Source organism: Amblyomma maculatum, chromosome 1, assembly GCF_055883805.1.
Source record: "Amblyomma maculatum isolate TAMU_Amacu chromosome 1, ASM5588380v1, whole genome shotgun sequence".
Lineage (NCBI taxonomy): Eukaryota > Metazoa > Arthropoda > Arachnida > Ixodida > Ixodidae > Amblyomma > Amblyomma maculatum.
The window spans coordinates 329,448,700-329,462,086 of NC_139344.1; the positions used below are offsets into that span (position 1 = coordinate 329,448,700).

The 13,387-nt window shown below is 47.5% G+C and overlaps 1 protein-coding gene across 1 annotated transcript in view; it reads left to right on the forward strand.

Moving 5' to 3' along the window:
- LOC146207403 (uncharacterized) overlaps nucleotides 1-13,387 on the forward strand; it is a 118,819-nt gene that overhangs the window by 33,983 nt on the left and 71,449 nt on the right. The window lies entirely within an intron of this gene.

Genomic DNA, 13,387 nt, shown 5'->3' on the forward strand with positions numbered 1-13,387 from the left:
TTGTCAGCCTGTGCGTCGATCAGCATGATCCGGCGCGTACCTGCAGTGCTTGCATGCCGCAGAAGCGGTCGCGCGCACAAAAGCTGCGGGCTGCGTTTCAAGTTACAGAATCGCAAGCTTCCTGTGAGCCTCTCTCTCTTCGGCCTCGCTATGTGCAGGCGAGGGCCACTCACGTGGTTGCGAGCGCTACCGTGAAGAAGGTGCACTTCAGTCTCCACTGTAATGAAACTAAAGAGGGAACTATAGCTAGTTTCGTTATGAGCTCGTTGCTTTTGCGACGTCTACAACTTTACTTTTACTTTACTTCTTAACCGGTTCCTTGTTTCAATATTTTTATTTTTATTCCTTGCTTTATTTTTACTTTTTATTTTTCATTCTTTCTTTTACTTACTGCCGCTGTAGTGCTTTCCCTAAGCGCCCTCCGGCATATCCTTACGCAAGACAAGGATCATATAAGGCCTCGTTCTCAGGAAGTCGGCTAGTGCATGTGTGTGAAGGTTAAACGTACGTTGTGGTCAAATATGCTGAAGTACTCGTGCCCATATGAACAGTCGCAACACATTTCACTGAACACAGTAGACATGTGTTTTAATGCAGTGGTGGCTGCTGTACCAGTATAGTAAAGCAATAGCAGCGATAGCAGACTTAGTATATTAATCATATACCCTCAACAATTTGCTATTCGCACAAACACAGGCCTGTATACATGCACTAGACAGAATGCGGAGGAATTGATTATTCGAGAGAAAGAGGGAGTTTTGAGAAGGACAGACACGCATAATCATTTACTTTCTTCCTCTTTGTTTAGATTTTCCCTCTAAATCTGTATTTGACTAGCGTCATGCAAACTATAACAATAGTGGCAATATACCTATATCCTTTCAGCGGCGCGAGTCACCATATTCCACGGACCCTACAATTCAAACTGAGTCGCCGCTTCTGAAAGTACAACGCATTTAGATCACCTGAGATGCCCCAGAAAATATATAGGCCACTTGCGACCGTCGGTTTGCTGTGGCTTCGCAAATAACGCTATACTTCAGCCCTGCAAGATGAAAGCATAAATGTTTTGTTTACTCTTGTTGGGGAAAACACTGCATGATTTGGGATCAACCTAAGTCGCAAGTGGAAAACTTCACCGAAAAATTTCCCCTATGAATGGCGTGAAAAGAGCCATACAAAACTTACTAAAAAAATCAGCAAGAAAAATAAAAGCATAAATAAATGTGGCGCAGTGTCCTTATATAACCTAAAGTATATAAGTACACCTAAGCGAGCAAGCAACAAGCCCGGGGGCAGAGGGGGGGGGGGGGGGGGGGGGTGAAGGCGTGTAAAATAAAATGACAGACTGAAAAAGCTAATTAGGCCACGGCATGGGCACAACGACCAACTACTGTATCGGCGCATAGGCCCATATACCTGCGCAGGCTGGCGGCTAACACAGCTGCCGCCGGCAGATACATCGCACGCGATCAGAGGTTGATGTGGGTTGGGGGATGACGTTTTCTTCTTTCTTTTTTCCATCTCGTCTCTTTTTTCCCTCCTTCTGTCTCTCCGCAGCAGCAAGCTGTAAGCGCGCCGCCGTTTCGGGACGAGGACGCACATGCGATCCACGCTGCCGCGCTGCAGGCGCAATATCATTTTACGCGACAGCAGCCGAATGCAAGTGGCTCGCTTCCTGCGTACGTGTGTGCGTGTGTCACGCGTTTCGTGTGTACTCCCGCGGCTGCCTGTCGGTCGCCAGCTCTATCTTTCCTAATTAAACGAAGAGCCTTGGGCATGGAAGCACGTGTGTGAAGAGGGAGCGTGCAGAGATGGACAGACGAGGACGACGCTCGGAGCGCAAACACCGAGACTGTAGAATGTTTCAGGTCATCGTGACCCAGTACCGTATACCGTTACCGCGATACGAGTGCACTTGTTCCGCGCATGCTCTGTTGGAGGTTAGGGGCATACGCTATAGACAAGCGCTTTAGCGTACATATATGCTGACATTCCCATTTGTTGCGAGGGATCACAGCTTCAGACCAGGTCATGACAAAATATTAAAAGGAAGGTATACCTGTTGTCGCGCTGCCGATATGACTCGCGTGCTGGAACTGAGTGCGCGTGCGCATGCTAGCGGTATGGGGTTTCAGTACGTAACTGAAGTATACGCATTCCGACGTGCCCCGGCAGACGCTTCTTCCTGCCCTACTTGTTCTATCTCACAAGTTGTTCGCAGTGCAGGTATACGATTGTGTGACAACGGTTACCAAATTTTTAAAGTTATATCTCGCGAGAGCGAGAACTGAGTTTACTTGTGGAAGCCGTCTTCAGAATAAACACTATAGCTTCCACATCAGAGTGAATAAATTGTGACATGATAGTCTCAAGCGTACATAGTCGTGCCCCGGTCATATGAACGGGTTTAATTATGGACAATTGTACTGAAGATCAAACTGTGTCGGTGTATTTTCTTTTCGCTATTATGGAAACTCTCCATCCGGGCAATGAACAGGCGGGTGGAAGTGTACAGAGCACAATGGTCCCTATGCACGTTTGCTGCGTTAATGAAGTGATAAAGATTATCATTTCATTTCGGGTATTTTGAGAGCACAAGACCACCAGAAGGCATGCAGTGTTTAAGTGGAGGTGTCTCGGTGACGACCTTTTCTTTGTTTTTTTCGCGTATGCTTTAATTAATCAAGGCCTGTGATTCGTGAAGAAGCTCTTTCAGCTACCCCTGAGATATATGCCTCATTGAAACTATATAGAGCTTCAAACTGCACTGTATTATATATTTAAAAATAATGACAACCAGCATATGACATACTCAGAGGTTCCACGATCATTTAATTTTAATTTCACTGCCAATTGTTATATAAAAAAACATTCCTTGATCACAAATCAACAAGTGCTTTTTTGGTTAAAGACATTATGGGAGACACTTAAGCGCCGCCTTTAGGGGTATAACTCTATAGCGTATAGGAGCCCCGCTCTAACCAAGTCGTATGAATGTGCCAAGGTTCTGGCAGGCTGGACCGGCAGGCTGGTCCCGGCAGGTGCATGGGACCGTTTCGCCCGGTATAAGGTCGCATGTGAGAACAATTTCTTGGCTACGAAGATTGCGCTTTTATCTTCAGCGCATAGGGCCATTACACAAACACAGAAGTTGGTTCGTGTTTCAAATCATGTTTCAAAAAAGCCGATGAACGGCTTTGTCAAATCGGCCGCGCTGTCCGGCAGCAGTGTATACGCGACTACTTTCGCTTTGTCGGACAGTTTTTGTGAGCGAGCTTGCCGTCTGGTCCGCGCTCTTCCGTCGGTTCGCGCCTGCGCACTGACACGCGCCGGTCATATCGAGCAAGCACCGGTACGTATTGAGGACACGGAGATTATACCAGCTGAGAAAGACAGGTCAGGATGAGCATAGCGTTGATCGCAAAAACTTCACAAAAAAACTGCGCTTCTTTTATCTTCTCCGTTATGAACTTCGTTAAAAATTTCGAATGAAGAAAAATAAAGAGAATTAATGAAAGCTTGCGCTCACTAAGTTGGCTGGACCCGTGACTCTATATAGTGTACATCCATGCCACTCTTATCGCAACTGGAAATGACCGTCCGTCTCGTAGCGAGGTCATACACGTAGCGCGTCGCTCTGTTCGTTTGTAGGATGGGAGATTCGGCCTCGCAATGTGTAGTCAAGTCCATAGGGACTTTCGAAAAGGCTTGAAATTAAATTTAAGCAATATGAGAACAGCATAATTAGGAGTATTTATCGTTAATAAGCATAAAGAGGGCAGATTGTATTAGAGAACAAACTCCGTTAAATGGTGAGGATGAGATAGACTTCGTCGGCCTTGAACATGTAGGCTAATGCGAAGAACAAAAAAAAAAAAAAAAAAAAAAGCCGAACACGCATCTTTGTGGAACCGCTGGACGCTGATATATGTAAAGCATGGCCGAGAAAGGTACAGAGTCAGGTGGGGAGATGAGACTGGGGAACGATGTGTGATAATGAAGACATGGTTGGCAGGCAGGGCTAGCCTATCATGATAGGAGGTTAATGGGACAGGACTTTATTCACTGAATGATTTATAGGTCATTTAATTATCCTGTTAATTATTCAGTTAAGCATGTAATGTCCCTTGATTAATTAATAATAATTATGTCTAATGCTGTGGGTGGAGTGAAATTTATGATGATGATGATGATGATGATTATAATGATACGCTGTAGTGGCTGGCTCAGCGGGATGAGCACACGCGCACGCTCTTGGAAGCTGTAGCTGTGTTCGCGCGCTGATATGGAGCTGCGGACACAGCTGCGCCACCCGGCTTCCCGCATCAACGCATGCATATAATTAGGCTTCCGGGTTCAGTCAAACTGTGTGTCGCGCAGATGCGTCACACGAGGAGCCATGGTAAATGCCTCCATCTCGCGTTGGAGTTACTCTGCATGGGTGGATGCTCTGCAGTGCTTTCGGAAACACACGCACAGACCGTATTTCGTAGTTCGTGCAGCCTTGGAACTGGATGAGGTGTGGTGTTGTATATTCGAATGTTAAATGTTTTCTTTCTCGAACTCTTCTGTTCCTTGCGTTTAGTTTGTTTTTAATATGATACTTATTTACTACTTTCCCTTTCCTTCCTGTTTTCAATCCATGCTTAACTCACTGCATGCATGGTGTCACTCATTTCTGCCGCCAAGTTTTCAGCCCCTTTTAAATCAGAAACAGAGATATGTTTAAAGATGAAAAAAATAGTATCGTTGCGCGTTTCACATGAGCGACACACACCCTCGATATACGCACCGTTGGCTGACGGTATTCAAACTGTGCCTAAGGTTTCAGGATTTCGCCACCGTCATAGGAACTCTGACATGGCCAATAATTTTACTGAATTGCGCACGGCCAAATATATGAGTAATTTAATTGCGCGCGCAAAACATTGAAAAGCAGAAATTACGCGCCAAAGGCTGAAGACTGCCGAAGTGGACGTAGCTTCTTCTTTTTTTTTTTTTTTTTCCCCATGCCATGCTTATGTTCACTCTGCTCTTTCGGCTAATCCAGCAAACTACGCAAACATGAGGAGTGATGAATATAGGTTGTAATAAGCCGTTCTTTAACAGCATGCCCAGGCACAATGCAATAGGAGGAGCGATGGAGCTTCTCGGTTTGCAATACACCATTCCTTAACATCATTAGCTATGCGATAGAAGGAGTGACGGAACTTTTCGGGGTATTAATACCCCGCGTTCTTTAACAGCACACTATGCAATGGGAGGAGGGGTGGAGCTTCTGGGGATAAAATTGAATTTCTCTTCGTGCAGTGCGTCGCGCCGCTTGCATGCCATAATTGTAGCGCGAAAAACGGCGGAAATGACAGAATAGTGAGAAAAATGAAGTGCAGGAAAAGGATAAAAAAAAAATCGCAGCACGATGCAGGGTCTGGCAGTATTATTCGAACGAGAGATGGTGGGACACCTGTGCAGTGCTAATATATGTCGGTATGGTGAGCCGACATGCTTTACTATATATATTGTCACGTCTCGACAGAACGCCAAGGAGGGTCGAAATATAAGACGGTTTGATTATTGGCCTAGAACGAGTCTTGCGATCAAGCTTCCTCCTTCTTCTTTCAGCTCGCGCTTGTGTTGCCATAGTCGTCATCTTTTGCGTCGTCTTCTATGCGGCATTTGCCCCCCTCCTTAGGAAGCATCGTCCCGATGTGAAAAAAAAAAAAGGAAGTAGGAGGTTAAGGTCAGGCTGAGTGGTATGGCTTCATACGCACGACGTGGACGACGTCAGCTTGGTGCTGGCGTCGCTTTGATGTCGACACCCCGTCTGGGATCACCTCATAAGTGACGTCGGTTAAACGTCGCTGAACAACATAGGGTCCAAAGTATCGTCGCAATAGTTTTTCGGAGAGTCCACGGCGGCGAATAGGTGTCCAGACCCACACTTTGTCGCCAGGTTCGTACATTACATGCCGGTGTCTCTGATTGTAGCGGTGTGCATCGTGCTCCTGCTGATTTTGAATCCGCACACGAGCTAGTTGGCGAGCTTCCTCTGCACGCTGAGCGAATTCCTCGGCGTCCTGATCGAGATCATCGGTGTCGGCATTCGGGAGCAACATTGCATCCAGCATAGTTGTTACTGGTCGCCCGTGAAGGAGGCTGAATGGTGTCATGCGAGTGGTGTCTTGGCGGGCCGTATTGTAGGCGAACGTAACGTAGGGAAGTATTTCGTCCCAATTCTTGTGGTTTACGTCGACGTACATGCAAAGCATGTCTGCGAGGGTCTTATTGAGGCGTTCCGTCAACCCATTGGTTTGAGGGTGATAGGCAGTAGTTTTACGGTGACTGGTACCACTGAGGCGAAGAACGATTTCCAAAAGTTCGGCCGTAAATGTAGTTCCTCGGTCAGTTATAATAAGTGCCGGAGCGCCATGCCTCAGGACAATGTTCTCAACGAAGAACCTAGCTGCTTCGGCGGCGGTACCCCTTGGCAGAGCCTTGGTCTCCGCGTAGCGGGTCAGATAATCAGTGGCGACAATTATCCATTTATTCCCGGCTGTAGACGTCGGAAATGGTCCCAGGAGGTCCATGCCAATTTGCTTAAAAGGTGTCGCTGGCACTTGAAGAGGGTGGAGTAGGCCAGCTGGTTTTACAGGGGGTGATTTACGGCGCTGGCAGTCAATGCACGTACGTACATAGCGTTTCACTGTCGCCGGCAGTTTTGGCCAGTAGTATCCGTGCTGTACTCTAGCCAACGTGCGGGTGTAACCTAGGTGACCGGCGGTTGGCTCGTCGTGGCACGCTTGCAAAACTTCAGTGCGGAGAACCGATGGGACGACGAGCAGAAGACTGTTTCCCCCAGGACGGAAGTTCTTCTTGTAAAGGACGTTGTTGCGAATAAAAAATGAAGAGATTACTCGGGCGAAAATCTTCGGAACAACCGTAGTTCGCTTCTCCAAGAAATCAATAAGAGGGAGCAATTCCCGATCCTCTCGCTGCTGTTGGGAAAGAGTTGCGTCATCTATGACACCTAAAAACGCAGTGTCTTCATCGGTCATAGTGGATGGTTCGACCGGCGCTCGCGAAAGGCAATCTGCATCTGTGTGCTTCTTTCCAGATTTGTAAATAACTGCCATGTCAAATTCTTGCAATCGAAGGCTCCAACGCGCGAGTCTCCCTGAAGGGTCCTTTAAGTTCGTCAGCCAACAGAGAGAGTGATGGTCGCTGACGACTTGAAAGGGGCGAGCGTACAAATAAGGGCGGAATTTCATAACCGCCCATACCACTGCAAGGCATTCTTTTTCGGTTGCCGAGTAGTTCGCTTCTGCTTTAGATAGGGTCCTGCTGGCGTAAGCAATTACCTTTTCCACACCATCCTGGCGCTGCACTAACACAGCACCTAAGCCCACGTTGCTGGCATCCGTATGAAGCAGTGTAGGGGCGTCGTCATCAAAGTGCGCCAGGACAGGTGGTGTCTGTAGACGCCTCCTCAGCTCATTGAAAGCTTGTTGCTGTTCTTCACCCCAGCGAAAGACAGCGTTGTCACGAGTCAGTGAAGTTAATGGCCAGGCTATTCGTGAGAAGCCAGCAATAAACCGACGGTAATAGGCGCAAAGACCCAAGAAGCGCCGCAATGTCTTTTTGTCCGTAGGTGTTGGGAACTTGGCGACTGCGGAGAGCTTTTCAGGATCCGGCCGAACACCTTCTTGGCTGACGACGTGGCCTAAGAACTGCAGCTCCTCGTAACCGAAGTGGCACTTCTCGGGTTTTAATGTGAGGCCCGCAGATTGTATGGCCTGAAACACAGCTAGCAAACGGAGTAGATGCTCTTCAAATGTAGCCGAAAACACTATCACGTCGTCAAGATACACCAAGCATGTTTGCCACTTAAGTCCCGAAAGCACAGTGTCCATCAGTCTCTGAAATGTTGCTGGCGCCGAGCATAAACCGAACGGAAGGACTTTAAACTCATACAATCCGTCGGGAGTGATGAATGCTGTCTTCTCCCGATCCCTCTCATCCACTTCGATTTGCCAATATCCACTTTTCAAGTCCATCGGCGAGAAGTAACGTGCATTTCGTAGGCGATCCAAGGAGTCGTCGATGCGAGGGAGAGGGTACACGTCTTTTTTGGTCACTTGGTTGAGCTTGCGATAGTCTATGCAAAATCGTAAGCTGCCGTCTTTCTTTTTAACAAGTACCACGGGGGAAGCCCAGGGACTCTGTGACGGCTGGATAACGTCGTCTCTAAGCATTTCGGCCACCTGGCGCTGAATGGCTTCACGTTCTTTCGGAGCCACACGGTAAGGATTTTGTCGAATCGGGCGAATCGAGTCATCCGTGATAATTCGATGTTTTGTCAAAGGCGTTTGGCCGATCCGCGATTCTGAAGCAAAACAGTCTCGAAATTGATCTATGAGATCCAAAAGGCGGTCCCGCTCTGAAGAAGACAGATTTGGGCTCACATCAACGATGGTTACGGGTGTCTTGCACACTGATCCTCTCTGTTGCAGTAAGCAACAGTGCTGCGCATTTGGGAGGCTGTCGAAAAAGGCCACAGTTGTGCCTTTCGGAATTTGCTGACGCTCGTCGCTGAAGTTTGTCAGCAGCAGTTCGGTATGCCCATTGGTCAAGTTGACCAGCCCTCGAGCTATAGAAACACCTCGGCTGAGTACCAGGGTAACTGCCCGTTCGGCGACGCCATCGCCTGTATGCGCCACGTCGCATTTCACTTCAACAAGAGAACATGATCTCGGAGGTAATGTCACCGTCTCATTGGCGACGCGTAAGGGCAATAGTGGTACTTGCGCATAACCAAGGTCTTCATGGTTATTGGTGAAGGCAACGATGCTGTCACGGATGCTGATTACAGCCCCATGAAGACGCAGAAAGTCCATGCCCAAGATGAGGTCTTTGCAGCAGTCAGGGAGAATAACGAAGCTGCCAACAAACACCGCGTTTCCTATTCCTATCCGGGCAGTGCATTTCCCTGTCGGTGCCAGTAGCTGAACCCCAGCACTTCTTATTACTGGCCCAGTCCATTCAGTTTTTACTTTGCGCAGGGTGTCGGCCAGTTTCTGGCTAATAATTGAAAAATCTGCCCCGGTATCCACCAGAGCATGTACCGCCAGCCCATCAATGGAAACGGCGAGGTCAGCGCTAACAAAATTATCTGGGTTGATCGTCCCTTTCGGCATTTGCGGCGGAAGCGCGGCAAGGTCGGCGCTGTCAGCTTCGTCGTCATGGCTGATCATCTGGTACGGCATTTTCGGCGGTAGTGCGGAAATGTCAATGTTAGCGGCGGCGTCAGAAGCCCGGGTTGTCGGCAATTGCGGCGGTGGTGAGGGTTTCGACACTTTTAGACTGGTTGCAACCTCCCCTCGCGAGGTTGCAGCTCTTAGTTTCCCCGGTGAGGGCTAGGAGACCGCCGTGCGCTAACGCCAGTAGTGTTGCGACGCGTCGGCGAATAACGCTGTGGCGATGGGGAGGAGCGGCGGCGGAAGCCCGGGGATTCGGTGTCCCTGCTGACCGGAGGGTCGTCGTCGATTTGGGCAATATAACACAAGCACGCAGTCAGCTTGTGGCATGGCCCGCTGCAGCGTCCGTGGAATTTGCCGTTTAGTGTTGATATACTGGCTGAGAAACATCAGATTTGCGTGAAAGGTTGGCTTATTTTTGTATTTCGCACTTCTTGTTCTGCATTTCGTTTTTCTCCCTTTCAAACTGCTGCTGCTGCTTTCATAAAAATACGCACACTCTCGCCGAAAACCAAGCGATAATGAGCTCATGAAACGTGCTACAGAGATAAATTCATTTCGGGTTGTATCGCGTGCCACCTGCCTCTATGGCGAGAAGAAGAAAAAAAAAAAAAACAAGCAAACAAACAAAGACAGTTTGTTCACGGACTATAGACAAGAAGTACTGGAAAAATTCTTTTATCGCGCTCTCCGCGCAACAAACGTACATAAAAAGAGTTTGATGCGTACTTATAGACGTTAGGCTGAACTTCGTCATGCATACTTATGGTGTATAGTATAGTATACATTTACCCTGCAAAAGCTAATCTGGAGAGGTCGCGCATTTTCGACCACATATATTTCAAATATTGCTTCCGTTTCATAGTACATTTCAAATATCGCACCAGTGTTCGCATAATGGTTGCTGTCGAGGATATAAAGGCGCTACTGACGTGATTCGCGCGTGATACGCTTCGATCTTTTCGCGGATGCCGTTTGTTTAATACACGTCGCGTGCGGCCGTAAAAGCGGCGGAAGAGACGACAAAAATAGTAGCGAACAAGTACACGTATAACTTTGACCTCTGTGTTTCTCACTGAACACCACCGCATGAAAAGATCATCGCCGTTGACAGAGAGAGAGAGAGAGAAGGATGGAAGGATTCATTTCAATGAGCCTATAGTAAGACAAAAACAGGGATAGGCTGGCTACTCGCGCTGAACTTATTGGTCTAGCAGAGTGCGAGCCACATGTATACACGAGAGCGCGGCGACTTCCTTTTCACCGAGTGCACTGCTACCCCCATGCACGCGCAGGTTTTATTAACACTGGCCCAACTTACAAGCCGGCTGTGGCAAGCCGTCGAAACTAACTGGGGCATTTGAATGACAGCGGATTTGGATAGAAGCGTTCGTGCCACAGTCGCCTCCACATCCCCAAAGCCTCTTGGAAGGTGCAATATAAAAACGAGACACAAATGACTTGGAACATGGCTCGAGTATAGAGCATTGTATACATTTCTGACAACTGCTTCGCTTCTGCCTTGTAGGTATAGCAAAAAAGAATAATAATGTAGTACACCACTACCCCAAAAATACCGGGGCCTTAAAAAACATTGAGTAGTTGTACGCCTGTTTAATTTCATAATCTTTCAGAGAACACAACATGGACGTAGCCGTTTATTAGGTAAACCCATGCGCTGCTGTATATCTTGTGCTCGTGACGAAAGCATCTTGTCTAGATATAGAATTATTTTTTGAGCTGCCTTGGCAGATGTGTACCACGGTGCCCATCACCACGTTTTGGGTGGCCTCTTTATGTTATCTGTGAATCGGCGTGCCAGAGTTTTTCGTCCTTTTTTCTGCGCCCACACGTTTCTCTTTCCTGAACATTTTCTGCCGCTGTAATAATTTCATGAAGCAGCTGACGTGTGGAGTTCATCTGCCCTTTCGGTATATGATATACGGCGCTTTCTTGTGTTGAGTCATTAAGAGGCGACCAATGACCCTTTCAGCGTGTCTGGAACACAAACGCCGCACCTGTCAGCTTGGGATGCTTACAAAAAAGACATACGTGCGCGTAATGAAAGACCTTGACAAAGTTGCCATACTTCAAGATACACTGAACGTGGGCGGACGCTATGGCCTGAGGCGTCTCGATTTGCGTATACGGTTAAATTCTGTTCGGGCCGTAACAGGCGTACTGTCGCTGTAACTTAATTAGATATGATGTTTGATGAAATACTGACGTGTTTAGTCAGCGTGAACTGTTCTATATAACATGCACTTTCTGGGCGAAATCCATTATAGACCGCTTGCTTCACTGAGGAAGAGTGCGCATGCCTTCGCTTTTATGTCTGTGTTATAAGACGGTTGGAATTTTCATTGCGGTTCAAAAGGTGATCGATTTGCAAAGCCAATTCCTCAACGGAAAAGACTAACAAGTTTCCGGCCTCAGAACTGATCGGTCACCATTGCACGGCACAAACAAGACGACCTGAGGAAAAGAGGTTTTCACCTGCCACGTGTAGATCATGAACACGTTCTTTACTTATTATTATTATCTTTTTTTTTTTTTTTTTTTTTGAGAAGCACAGACAACGTATATTCTACAGCTGTCCCACACTTCCTTATGTGACTGGGATACGTAACCAAATGGTGCCTCAACATGTATTTCCACTCCCTGTCAGCTAGCAAAGCAAAAATTCGTGAAAAATATTTCGACCATGCATGACCCGTGGCACCGGCAGCCTCATGCCTACATGTGTATTTTCCATATGACAGCTAAAATTCTAAGAGTTGTGAGAACGTTTTCGCGAGTATCGACGGGAACAAAGGAAAGGAAACACATAGAAGACGTTCACCAGCGCTAACTTATTAACAAGCAGCACCACAGCTAGCCCGTCGGCATGCTCTCCTGAGATGCTCCGAACAAAAGCCACACCTCAATCGGTGAAAACGTACCTCCAATGTATACCGGCACGAGAGCACACACTATTGCCGCAGCCGAACACGCTTCGTGTAAAACTGCAAAGCATTTTCGCGCTGTGCAGTGAACACTGCCATCTTCATGGTGTTCCATCTGCGCCGATCCTTCATTTAACCTGTAAATACGCCATACACATACGGCATATAGCTGAACGCGGCCGCGGTCTGCTACCGTATCATATATAGTGTCGGGTGAATCCACCAGGCGGAGTGACAGAACTCGCAATGGTTGGTTTATGAGGTTTATACGTCCCAAAGCGACTGAGGCTATGAGAGACAGTATTGTGGAGGGCTCCGGAGATTTCGACCACCTGAGGTTCTTAAACTTGCGCTGGCATCGCACAGCATAAGGACGCCGCGGCCGGGATTCGATGCCGCATCCTTGGGTACGGAAGTCGAGCACATATAACAACTGCATCACTGCGGCGGGACTGAACTCGCAATGATTTCGCATTACTGTATCGTATACGTGTAGCTTATAGGAGGTCCGCGGTTCGTGCCCTGCGTCGGCAAAAAACGAAAGCTATTATAACATACAAAATTAATTGTATTGAACGCAGTGAGGTTTTCTGACGCGCTGGTTTTTTTTCTTGCGATCGTTTTTGTGTTTACGGCGCTGCTTTATGAAGCTGTGAATGAGCAGCAATTTCACCATCGCCATTTTTCACCGCCTGTAGCTTTTGCGGGAAATACATAAACGGTGATTGATTGATTGATTGATTGATTGATTGATTGATTGATTGATTGATTGATTGATTGAACTGAAACGCCCACAATTAGTAAGTGAATAACGAAAATGTGACCTCCTCACTGGAGCAAAACTTGGCCATCATCTATTATACGGACACGTAAATTAACCCACTTTATCGGTGGTCGCCGCGGGAGCCTAAAAAAGGCGCTTTTAATTTTTTAAAAGAAATTGCTTCATCACCTTCATCTATGCCGGATAAACCTACCCTTAAAATTAGCAGCAAGCTTGTCCAAGCAATCCGCCTTCGTCAGCTACATACCCGCGTACATATCACGTAACGTCGCAGGACAACGCGGACGCCAAATAGATTAAAGCCGTTGACCCACGGACAGATGGGCTGCGATCGTCACAGTGATGTGCTGTTAACCCTCCGTTGTGTAACGCGCAATAAAAAGCTCCACGGCAATGCTCCT